The following is a 13,375-nucleotide window of genomic DNA, read 5'->3' on the forward strand; positions in this document are numbered from 1 at the left end:
ACCTCAGATCTCATATTTACATTGTGATGCAATAAAAAATAGATAAAAAATAATTGAAAAAAAGTACAAAGCACAGGTACATCGTTTTGCATGAAGTAGTTAACCTCCCTGGCGGTATGATTATGTTGGATTTTAGGTGCTGAAAGTGGTACAATTATTTTGCATGGAAATTTGACGTTTTATATTGTAGACCTGTAATTCTTAGGAATAACTCACTTAAATCTTTCCAAACCAGAGTCTAGTAGACATCCAGGGTATGATAAAATTTGAAAAACAAAATCATAAATTAAAATATAATAAATAACTATAAGCAAATATACCATATAATAATAATAAAAATTATTCAATAATGCAATGAAATCACAAACACTGAAATTTGCTCAGTTGCAGAATTGTCACTGTCATTACTTTTCAGTGTTTGATGACGGGTTTCCCCACAAATCGCTATCACTCAATTCTGTGAGTGATTCTAATTTATTATCGCTGTTTTCTAGCTGGTCTAAAACCACTTTTGGTTGCTATGGACAATCTCCAGTTTCCAGGCAGAAAGAACAGTTTTTATAAGATAAAACTGCATGCAGGGCACTGGAGAAACCACTAGGGACAAAAGGGATGTGAAATAATTACAGCAATGTAATCTGTAAGATTACATTATACTGTATGTAATGTGTGTGTTTCACTTTTTGAATTTGGCGCTGTTCTCCGTCCCCGTGCGTCGCAGCGCTCGCAGGGAACGGAGCTTGGCTCCATGATACATCGAGTGGAGGACGAGCCGCTCACACTGCGGGGAGACATTGCAGGATCCAGGGGATAAAGTAAGCACACTCTTCCTGGATCCTGCGATGCGATCCTGAGTCTGGCTTGGGGTTACCGCTTTTGGTTCTGAAATTCCAGCCCGAGCCAGACTCGGGAATACCGCCAGGGGGGTTAATGCATAGAATGCATTTGTTACAAAATGCTCAAAGAAGATGCTCCTACAGGCGTTTGAGCTTTTATTTTCCTCTGCCTGGAAACTTCCCTCCATGTTAGCCAATGTGTTCATGCACATTATAAACATTTCAGGAGTTTACAGGCATATGAGCTTACAGGCAGAAAAAAAAATCCCAAAGGGTTTGGGGTTTTTTTTCTGCCTGTAAGCTCATATGCCTATAAACGCCTGAAAACACCTATAGTGTGCATGGATACATTTTCTAACATGGAGGGGGGTTTCCAGGCAGAAAAAATTAAAGCTCAAAAAAGCTCAAATGCTTGTAGGAGCAGCTTTTTTGAGCTGCAATGTGCATGAGCCCTTCTTAATATAAGACAGGTAATTATGACATTTACAAAGTGATACTGTAAAATGCATTGAAATAGAAAAACAGATTTCAGGGTTTAAAATTGCAAAATCTTTTTTCGTACTTTTGGATAGAGTGGAGAGGAATTAGAATGCTTGTTGGTTTTTCTGCTGCCTGTGTCCTGTTTACCATTATCATTGAAATTCAAAGAAAATCCCAAATTTTGGATTGTCCCCAGAAAAGGAATAGAGGGGAAATCTTCCAATCTTCCACTAGTTCCAGAGATCTGGGGGTCCACAAGTAATTCCCTTAATTTGCAGGGATTTCCTCTCACTTCCTCTTTTGCTATGGGACAGGAAGTGAAGGGAAATCTCCAAAATGAGACACAGATGGTGACAACCTAATCTGACAGGGGTTATAACCCTCCCTTACTCTATCCAAAATGAAACAAATACGTTATGTCTATTGTTCTTCTTTAAAGAGGAAGTAAACCCTGATGAGTTTACTTCCTCTTTCATTCCCTGCAAAGGCAAAGCATAATGGACTACTATGCATCACATAGTAGTCCATTATGTGTCACTTACCTGACACAGGAGCCAGCGAAGTCACCGCTGTCCCCTGTAGTCCGGCACATCCATCTTCTCGGTGGGGTCTTGCAGCTCCGCCGCTGTTATTCAGCGAAGCCGTGATGACGTCACTCCCGCGCATGCGCACAAGAGCCGACACGCGCGGCAGCTCCGTCGTTGGAAATGCCGCGCTCAGTGCGCCTGTGTGTTGTAAGGGTTTACAACCACTAAAAGTGAGCCACACATATAAGATGATCACTGTGTGTTTTTGTTGCAGTGAATGATGTATGGGACACCATGTCAAAACTAAGAATAACAGAAGGTTTCCAAAAAACAATCTTTAGAGGAACAATGAATTGGCAAGGTTGAAGATTTTTTTAATAAGGCTGCTGAGACTTTTTTTTAAGAGGGCTGCTGTTGTTTCCATAAATATAAGGTTAGCATCAAGGCTGTCTAACATTATTCCCCACTAAAGCAGTGTAACTGCTGAAGCATTATAAGCATGCATGTTAATGTAACAATTATTTTACAAAAGGCTACCAGATTACACTCAAATATCTGACCACATCACATGTACATGGCTAAGTTAAGATGCACTGATTTTTATCCCAGTTCTGCAGGTACAGCTACACAAAAATATTAAATAATATTCTGAACAGGCAATCAGAGAATCAAGCTAGATTTCCTTCAACTTCATCTGCAACATTTGTACATACCGTATATACTCGAGTATAGGCCGACCCGAATATAAGCCGAGGCCCCCAATTTACCCCCAAAAAAACTGGCAAACTTATTGACTCGTGTATAAGCCGAGGGTGAGACATGCCTGTCCATCCCTGTGTGTGTGTCCGTCCATCCCTGTGTGTCCGTCCATCCCTGTGTGTCCGTCCATCCCTGTGTGTCCGTCCATCCATCCCTGTGTGTGTGTGTGTCCATCCATCCATCCATCCCTGTGTGTGTGTGTCTCCATCCATCCATCCATCCATCCCTGTGTGTGTGTGTCTCCATCCATCCATCCATCCCTGTGTGTGTGTGTCTCCATCCATCCATCCATCCATCCCTGTGTGTGTCTCCATCCATGTGTGTGTGTGTGTGTGTGTGTGTGTGTGTGTGTGTGTGTGTGTGTGTGTGTGTGTGTCCAGCCTACCTTTGTCCCGAGCCTCCGTCCCGTGCCTTGCCTCCTTGCCTCCGTCCCGTGCCGTGCCTTGCCTCCTTGCATCCGTCCCGTGTCGTGCCTTGCCTTGCCCCCGTCCCGTCCCGTGCCGTGCCGTGCCTTGCCTCCGTCCCGTGCCCTCTTCGTCGGCGGCCATTGTAAAATTCAAAAGCTGCGCCGCCGCCTTCGCCTGTGATAGGCGGAACACTGAATTTCCCAGCAGCCTGTGTTCCGCCTATCACAGACGTCGTATCATCCTCGTCCGTAGTACGAGGATGATACGATGTCCGTGATAGGCGGAACACAGGCTGCTGGGAAATTCAGTGTTCCGCCTATCACAGGCGAAGGCGGAGCCGGAGGCGCGGCTTTTGAATAGAATGGCCGCTGTCTGTCTGCTCGACACGCTGATCGAGCGGGCAGACAGCGATGACTCGAGTATAAGCCGAGGGGGGCACTTTCAGCCTCAAAAAAGAGGCTGAAAATCTCGGCTTATACTCGAGTATATACGGTACTTAAGCAATGCAATATATGGACACTTGGCAAACTGTATGGAGATGTCTAATGATGAGCAAATGTGACAGCTTTGCATGAGGAAATTAGTCTTTATTGAGGATTTTACTGAATATCCTTTGAGAAAATAACGAAGTGCATGTTTGCCTTCTGGGGATCCCTTGGGAATTAAAACGGAATATGATTTGAGACAGCAGCAAAAAGAAAACTTGACTATTATATAAAAGATGGTAAACAAATGCTTCCATCTCATAAAGGATGACCAAAACTGTTTTATATGTGAAATGTAGTGTACCCTCCAGCTACCACTCTGTTTGTGTGAGATACAAAGAACCCTTGAAGCAAAATTCTCTTGTGTTTTATTGAAAAGATGCATCTGAAACAGAAATAGTTCATAAGTAAAAGAAGCCTTTTAAACAAAAAAAAAAATGTGTGGAATATGTTCTTTTACAATGATAAATAACATATATATATATATATATATATATATATATATATATATATATATACACACACACACACACATATATATATATATATATATATATATATATATATATATATATATATATATATCTATATGACATGGTATTTAAACTATATAATATGAAGACCTTAATGAAAGATTTTTGACACTTTATGTGAAGTCCTAAATTATTGCAAGTTCTCTCAGCTGAAGACAAGCAAATCCTGGAGTACAGTTCATGTAATACTGAGCTTCTCAATGCAGTTGTCAGACAAGAGAAATATGCATTTCTGCCACTAGGGGAGCACTGAAGGGGAATGGCTCCAGTTTAGTTTATGGGCTCCATCTTGTATCTCCTACAACTGGGTGATTGTTGGGATACAGTAGATAATAGTCTCTTAGGTCTTAATTGACAGATAAGAGGGAAAATTGTCTGACAAATTAGTTCTTTTTTAATCTTTTTTAACCTTTAAATGATTCCTATTAAAGTTCTTCACCATCACAGCATAATGTTTACCCATAGTCTGATCAGTAAAATTGTTTTTCTTTTCCTTCTCTCAGTAAAATTTTGGGACCAACATCTAGAGTTTGGAAACATTTCAACGGTGCAATTTCTGAGAGCAAAGCTGCAATTTGCAAATATTGTGAGATAAAATATTATTTTCCAAATGCTACAAGGATGGCAGAACACATCCTGGCATGCCAGAGCTGACCTAAAATTAAAAATACCTAATTGAATGAAATGAAGAGGAACATAATGAAAGAGCAAGCAGCTTTTCCCTCCAGATTTCTTATTCCAGAAACACTCTTTCTGCTTATTCTGGATCATGGCACAGTGGTTGATTTACTAAAATTGGAGGTTGCAAAATTTGGTTCAGCTGTGCATGGTAGCCAATCAGCTTCTAACGTCAACTTGTTCAATTAACCTTTGACAAGAAAAACTGGAAGCTGATTGGTTTCTATGCACAACTGCACCAGAATATGAACTCTTACATTTTAGTGAATCAACCCCAAAGTGTTTTTTCACCAGCATCTTCAAGTAAGGAAGTGTTGAAAACCACTGCCTCACAAAAATACACAATCAATCCATTTATAGAGAAAATGACGCCTGAAAATCAGGTGCTAATTGATCAAACTCTTGCAAGAGCAATATATGCTTCTGGATCAGCATTTTCAATAACTGAAAATGCATATTGTCAGGAAGCTTTTAAATGATTATGAAGGGAAAGGGGGTGATAACCTGTTCTCATGTATATATGAAAAGTTCTTAACATGTACAGTGATTGTTTGTCCATTTATAATAATAAAAAATAAAAAGAAAGTTTAGTTTAGTTACTGAATAAGCTGTACTTTTGTTTCAAGCATGCTTTTATATACACTGCATTTCACATTCTCAGTGAGTGTAACAAAAAGACTTTCAATTTGTGAAACTACCCCACACTATTTTTTATTTTATTTTAATCTTAATTTTTCTAAAAATCTCAGTTATATTCAGAATTTTTTTTTGTCATGGCTTCAAAATCTCTGGAAATTTTACATATATCCCAAACAGTTTTTTTTTTTTTTTTTCGTTTTAGAGTGTGGATGAATGAGAACTCCTGTCAGGCTTTGCAGTGGGAGATTTCTTCAGTACCTGTCTGGTAAAAAAAAGGTAGTTTCTGTAGTAATATGAGGGCAAGATGGAGTCACATTGGTTTGGTCATACTACTACAGTTTCCAGGTCTGCCATACATTTCCACTGGCCCATGATGGGTTAAGTTACTGGCCAAAAGGAAGGCATGGGAGGAAAAAGAGAATAGGTAAGCCCCTCTCTGCCAGAACTTTGATCCGAACGGCCTGGCATTTGGGCATAGAGGGTACACTTAAAACTGCTGCAGGTATGTACAAGCACAGCTAGTGTGCAGCCTTTTTCTTATTTAGTGACAGAGTGGCTTTAAGTTATGCCTCCTAGTCAGGGCTTTTTTTCTCAGAGAATAGGTGCAGGAACTCCTCCCTTCTGATTCACCCCTTAACTCTGCCCCCTACCCACCTCCGCGAACCTTTCCAACATTCCACCACTTGGTTACCTCCCAGTACCACTCCTTTTAGAGAATATAGAACCAAGGCTCATTTTGTGGTGCCAAGTATTTTGTCTTGAATTTGTTAGTGATAAACAAAAAAGTCAGTAAAATAGATCTGACAGCAACAAAGTTACAATAGATCTACCCCCAGCAACCATGGACTCCCATTTCTACTTGACAAAGAAACATCCTTTTCAAGAGCCAAAATATAACTGTTGAAAGGTAACCATTGATGCAAATCCATCACATTCAAATCACTATATTTTATAGTAAAAATTGAGCACAACTTCTTTTTAAATTTGGATAAAAGTTGTAAGCAAGTGTGACAAATGTTGCTCTGTTGCACAAAATAGATAATTTTGTGCATAAAAGCTTCGCAATTAGCAAAGTCATTGCTGTACAGCCAGAGAAAAGCCTGTACTCTGATCACTGCAAACACAAACTGAGATATAATTGCACTGTTGCTGCATCATCTGTAATCGATAGCATCCGGGCCTGACACCCCTCGTAGCGTCCACATTGGATTCTGAGCCAGGAAACAGCAGGTTGTTAAAAAGTCCAATAGCTCTTTCTCGCTAATGGGTGGCCTGTTCCCTCGACCCTGCTGTTTTTTTAAATAAACCTAAATTCCAATAATTGTTTAATGTTTATTTCTGTTTTGTTCTGGTTCAAATCACTTGCCTCCATACGACAGAAATTGATATTTTGCAAAGGTTGTAAATCAGGAAATGGTTTATTTTATCTTAAAACAGTCAGAATATGGAGGTTCACATAAAATCCTAGCTCAAACTGCACAGCAGGAATTCACTTTATGGAGTGTATTTAAGGTATAAATACCTTTTCAAACACTAATCTTTCAGCAAGCTGATTAATACATCTAAATTTGTAATTTTGACACAAAAGTAACCCCTGGGTGAAATCTGAGCAGAATGCTGGACTAATAAAATAGAATGCATGGTCCCGGCACAAAATTCAAAATGTAGATGCCTCGTATGTTTCAAAACTATATAGTAGCGGCAAATAAAGCTATATCATGATTTTAAATTAACAGGAGGGACTAACAATACAGTAGATGTGGTTATTTGGATGGGACTAGAAGTTAAAGGGTAACTCCACTTTTGTGGGGGGGGGGGGGGGGGAATAGGGAAAAAATAGCAAATGTAAAAAATATAACATATAGAATTGCAACAAAAGTCATATTGTAATCTTAAAAAAATGACCTTTTTTTTAATCTGCAGTGTAAATTTCTGTAAAATGCAATGTGATATGGCTACCTGGAGGTGTTCTGTACACAAATGGCGTACAGAATGGCCCCCTCAGGTATGTTATTTCCTGCTTGTGTGATTGGCTTACCGATTTTACCATATATCTGCACTAAGATGCAAATCAGAACTTGAGCATCCACTGCAACAAAAAATACATTTTTGGTGAGTTACTTTCAAAGGGAATTCGCATCTAAAGGGATGCAGACCCTGCAACATTCCTTATTAGAGCCCTGCAGGTGCAGCAGCTGACTGATAATTATAAAAGCACTCCCATACAGATTCACTCAGCACATGGACACAGACTAACAGCTATTTCTTCAGAATAACAAAATATAGGAATATTCAACAACGTTTATTCAAATCTGTGCAATGTACATAGATCACCCAGGGGCGACTGTTTTTTTTTTTCTCAACAAAAGTGCACTCTTTAAATCTCCAGAGCAGTGTAAAAAATGTTTTTTTACAATTAGCTAACTTTAAAAAAATAGAATTTCTAAGACACTTTAACTCAACTTTCTCACATTTTCCTTCCCTAGTTGTTATTTTCAAAGCTGTACTGAGATGATCAAAGGGTTAACCAGTTGACCTTTTGTTTTCTGATAAAAAAAATTCCTATGCAGAGTTTCCTCTGCAGATATCATCCTTAGTATCCTTTTATACCAGCATTCCACCTACAATAGCCTTCATATAAGAAAGGAATAGACATATCTAAGGAATTTTGCTAACACACATTGAAAACATACTGTATCATGCTATGCTTGTCACCTTAGCAATTTTTTGTTTGTCCAAGTGTAGTGCTACCCCTTGCAAGGGCCACTGTACTATACGGGTCTTCTGTCTTTTAAAGCTTTACCTAAGGAATTTTTAGGTGCATTACTTTGGCGCCATTCCATGGGTATATGCAATTTTCAAGTGTGACATGTTAGGTATCAATTTAATCGACGTAGCATCATGTTTTTAAGTTTTACCAAAATATTGGGTATTATATTGTGTATATTTCCCTGAAAAAAATTAAAAATAAATAAATATATATATATATATATATATATATATAAATATATATACACACATACACATATATTTATATATATATATATACATACATACACACAGTGCCTTGCAAAAGAATTCACTATTTTTCAGAAATAAAAAAATGATATTTGGCATGTGCGTATGTTTTTTTCCCCCCTTTGTTATTGAGCCCATAATAAGCTCTGGTGCCATCAATTACCTTCAGAATTTACATAATTAGTGAACTGATGTCCCCCAGTGTGCAATCTGTGTGCAAGTGACACATAATCTGTCATTACATATACACACCTTTTTGAAATACCCCAGAGGCTGCAACACCTAAGCAAGAGACACCACTAACCAAACACTGCCATGCAGACCAAGGAACTCTCCAAACAACTAAGGGAAGTACTGTTTCTGTACTGTTGTTGAGAAGTACAAGTTAGGGCTAGGTTATAAGAAAATCCAAATCTTTGAAGATTCCTAGGAGCACCATCAAATCTATCATAACCAAATGGAAAGAACATGGAACAGCAAATCTGCCAAGAGACGGCCACACACCAAAACTCACACACCAGGCAAGGAGGGCATTAATCAGAGAGGCAGCACACAGACCTAAGGTAACACAAATCCCAGTGGTAAGATGTGGCAAGCTCAAAGAGACTTATCTAAAGCGATTTGGAGCTGAAAAATTTGGAGGTGAAAAAGGTGGCTCTACATAGTTTTGACTTTAGGGGGGTAAATTGTTATGCACATTGACTTTTTCTGTTATTTTGTCCTATTTGTTGTTTGCTTTACAATAAAAAAAAAACATCTTCAACGTTGTGGGCATGTTCTGTAAATGAAATGATGCAAATCCTCAAACAATCCATGTCAATTCCAGGTTGCGAGGCAACAAAACACAAAAAATGCCAAGGGGGTGAATACGTTTGCAAGGCACTGTATCTATATATATCTAGATATATCTATATAGATAGATAGATAGATAGATAGATAGATATATATGTTTTGTCTACTAGCTAGTCAAATTCTGCTTTTCCCATAACCACCAGGCTTTGTATATAAAAGTACCTAAAATAAATCTGTTTTTATATTTTCAAATCCAGTTCAAACTTGTATTATTTAATGTTCATGCAGGTTTTGAAACTGAATAGTAAGAGCCCATTCACACAGGGGCAACACGACTTGTAGGCGACTTGAGTCAGGCAACTTGGACACGACTTGAGTTAAGATCACAGCGCGACTTGGGACGACTTCAAAACGACTTGTGATGACTTCAAGCCCGACTTGGGACGACTTACAAGTCGCCCCAGGCCAGGCGACTTTTGCCGAGGCCAAGCAGAGAATGAGCTCAAGGGGGAACTCCACGGCAAATTTCTGAAAAAAATTTGGCGTGGGTTCCCCCTCCGAGAGCATACCAGGCCCTTAGGTCTGGTATGGATTCCAAGGGGAACCCCCTACGCCGAAAAAACGGCGTGGGGGTCCCCCCCAGATCCACACCAGACCCTTATCCGAGCACGCTACCCGGCCGGCCAGGAAAGGGGGTGGGGACGAGCGGGCGCCCCCCCCCTCCTGAGCCGTACCAGGCCGCGTGCCCTCAACATGGGGGGGTGCCTTGGGGGAGGGGGGGCGTGCGGCCCCCCCACCCCAAAGCACCTTGTCCCCATGTCGATGAGGACAAGGGCCTCTTCCCGACAACCCTGGCCGTTGGTTGTCGGGGTCTGCGGGCGGGGGGCTTATCGGAATCCGGGAGCCCCCTTTAATAAGGGGGCCCCCGGATACCGGCCCCCCACCCTATGTGAATGAATATGGGGTACAATGTACCCCTACCCATTCACCTGTGGAAAAAAAGTACAAAAAAAAACACAACACAGGGAAAAAATATTTTATTGCACAGCTCCGGGGGTCTTCCGTCTTCGGGGGTCTTCTCGCCGGACTCCTCCGCTATCTTCTTGTAGCTCTTTTGCTAGCGGAGGAGTCCGGCTTTCTTCCTCCCCGCCGCCGGCCTCTTCTCCCGACTTCGGGGGTCTTGTCCCCCTCTTCGGTTCTTCTGCCGGGCCACCGCGCCTTCTTATAGCTCTTTTGCAGGCGGTGGCCCGGTCTTCTGTCGCCGCCGCCGCCTTCCGTTCTTCTTCTTCTTCTTCTCCAGGAGATGTTGACACAACGCTCTCTCCGGCCACAATGCCAGGGACGCGCTCCGCTGCCACTTATATAGGGACAATGGGGCGGTGTCACATGGGTTGATGTCACATGGGTTGGTCACATGGGTTGATGTCACATGGTAAGGGGGCGGGGTCACCATGTGACATCAACCCATGTGACCAACCCATGTGACATCAACCCATGTGACACCGCCCCATTGTCCCTATATAAGTGGCAGCGGAGCACGTCCCTGGCATTGTGGCCGGAGAGAGCGTCGTGTCAACGTCTCCTGGAGAAGAAGAAGAAGAAGAAGAAGAAGAACGGAAGGCGGCGGCGGCGGCGGCGACAGAAGACCGGGCCACCGCCTGCAAAAGAGCTATAAGAAGGCGCGGTGGCCCGGCAGAAGAACCGAAGAGGGGGACAAGACCCCCGAAGTCGGGAGAAGAGGCCGGCGGCGGGGAGGAAGAAAGCCGGACTCCTCCGCTAGCAAAAGAGCTACAAGAAGATAGCGGAGGAGTCCGGCGAGAAGACCCCCGAAGACGGAAGACCCCCGGAGCTGTGCAATAAAATATTTTTTCCCTGTGTTGTGTTTTTTTTTTGTACTTTTTTTCCACAGGTGAATGGGTAGGGGTACATTGTACCCCATACTCATTCACATAGGGTGGGGGGCCGGTATCCGGGGGCCCCCCTATTAAAGGGGGCTCCCGGATTCCGATAAGCCCCCCGCCCGCAGACCCCGACAACCAACGGCCAGGGTTGTCGGGAAGAGGCCCTTGTCCTCATCGACATGGGGACAAGGTGCTTTGGGGTGGGGGGGCCGCACGCCCCCCCTCCCCCAAGGCACCCCCCCCATGTTGAGGGCACGCGGCCTGGTACGGCTCAGGAGGGGGGGGGCCGCCCGCTCGTCCCCACCCCCTTTCCTGGCCGGCCGGGTAGCGTGCTCGGATAAGGGTCTGGTGTGGATCTGGGGGGGACCCCCACGCCGTTTTTTCGGCGTAGGGGGTTCCCCTTGCAATCCATACCAGACCTAAGGGCCTGGTATGCTCTCGGAGGGGGAACCCACGCCAATTTTTTTTCAGAAATTTGCCGTGGAGTTCCCCCTTCAGAGCTAATAATTCTGTCAAAGTCGCCTCCGTATAGACGGAGATCCGACTTGGAGACGATCTCCATTGAAATCAATGGGTACAGGTCGCCTACAAGTCGGATAGAAGTAGTACAGGAACCTTTTCTGAAGTCGGAGCGACTTCAGTAGTGTGCATTAAGACGGCTCTCATTCACTTACATTGCTTTTTAAATGTTGTCCGACCTGAGGCGACCTGAGGCGACTAGGGGCGACCTGAAGTCGGATCAGGAGTTGCCCCTGTGTGAATGGGCTCTTACTGTGGGCAAACACAGACAATTATTTTTTAAAATAATTGAGAAAGGAAGGCCAATCTATTTTCCCTCACATCAGACAAATGGTCTATTTATCCAAAACTGATGTTTGACTTATTTAGAGAAATATGCACCAAGAGACATTTTTAAGGCAGACAATTATGTGAAAGGTAGGTTTCTTTAAAACGTATTAAAGGAGAAGTTTATCCTGGGCTCGTTTGGCTAAGGGTCACAGGAGTGCAATTCATTTTGCACTCCTGTGACCCATTTTCAGCAGAGAGCGGTCTAAGTCCACTCTTTGTTGACACCGCTGGAATCAGTCCAGTCACCACGTCATCACGGCAATGAAGTCTGGATCTGCCAGGTGCCTGGACTGATGGCCGTCTCAGCCTCTCAGAGAGCCGCTGAGAGGCTGAGACAGCCGCTCCCTGCCCCTCGATAGCTCAGAGCTCCAGTGAGCGTGGAGGAGCACAGCCGAAGAACTGCCTATTGACAGGCAGCAGCTCTCTGCTCGGGGAGGTGAGAGAACTGAGCCATCGGTGGTGTTCGATGGCTCGGTTCGATGGCTCGGTTCTCAGTGTAGCAACGCCGGGGGACAGATGCAGCATAGGTCCCATGCTGTATCCACCTAGGTAAGTATAACTATGGAGAAAAAGGCAAACCCATACTTCTCTTTTAACGATCCTTTCATTATTACAGTCATAAAAAAAAGAGGGCAAATACAGGCCCTAATAACAATAACTTCAAATTCATATGGAGTGTCAAGTATAGTAGTGGCTGTTTTTACGTACAGCAAACAATGTACAACATATAAAGCTACATGCACATGGATCAATGGAAGATGCCAAAATTGGATAGTGCTGAAGTACATAAACCTCTTCACTGGGTGGGAAGATGGACGCCTTGATGGGGCCATCATGCATCTACAAGAATCATCCACATACAACAGACCACACCAGCAGTGCAGATGGTAGTGTCTAAAATGTAATATTGTAGTTATTACTAAATATAGTATATTGAGTAATAAAAAGAGTAAATAGTTAAGGACTATAGACTAGATATTTCCATACAAGAGTCACCACTAAAAAAAGGGGCGATAGCTAAAAAGGATTCCCTGTATTCATCAATTTACCTGCAGGTAGTCCACAGTGCTCGAGCCAAGACCGGATGCCGTCTGATGGAAGTTTTGATATATGTATATTCCATCTGGGGAGCCAATCCACAGGCAGGGGAGGTGCTGGGGGTTTGGAGCCAAGGACGCGGCAAGATATTTTTGGCGAAAGGAGGCAGAGGAAGACAATTCCCTGAAGCGATGACACGCAGCATAACGCCGCCCCGTTTTGTGTACACTTCTGCATTCTAGAAGGAAAAATCACCCAGAACCCCCCCCCCCCCCCCGAATAAGAAATAACAATTCCAAAACATGTTGGGACGTATCAAAGAAACTTATGAATGACTGACCACAGTATATCTCTGGCAGTACCTGGGTACACTTGATAATATTGGATATAGGTCATATGCTGGTCTTTGAACATTGTTATTATTTGCAGGGCC

General features: G+C 42.8%; 1 protein-coding gene across 1 annotated transcript in view; it reads right to left on the reverse strand.

The window, feature by feature from the left end:
* CUX2 (cut like homeobox 2) overlaps positions 1-13,375 on the reverse strand; it is a 598,839-nt gene that overhangs the window by 398,534 nt on the left and 186,930 nt on the right. The window lies entirely within an intron of this gene.

The sequence above is a fragment of the Lithobates pipiens genome, unplaced genomic scaffold, assembly GCF_037356315.1.
Source record: "Lithobates pipiens isolate NorthernLeopardFrog02 unplaced genomic scaffold, aLitPip1_a1.2 Scaffold_3, whole genome shotgun sequence".
Classification (NCBI taxonomy): Eukaryota; Metazoa; Chordata; class Amphibia; order Anura; family Ranidae; genus Lithobates; species Lithobates pipiens.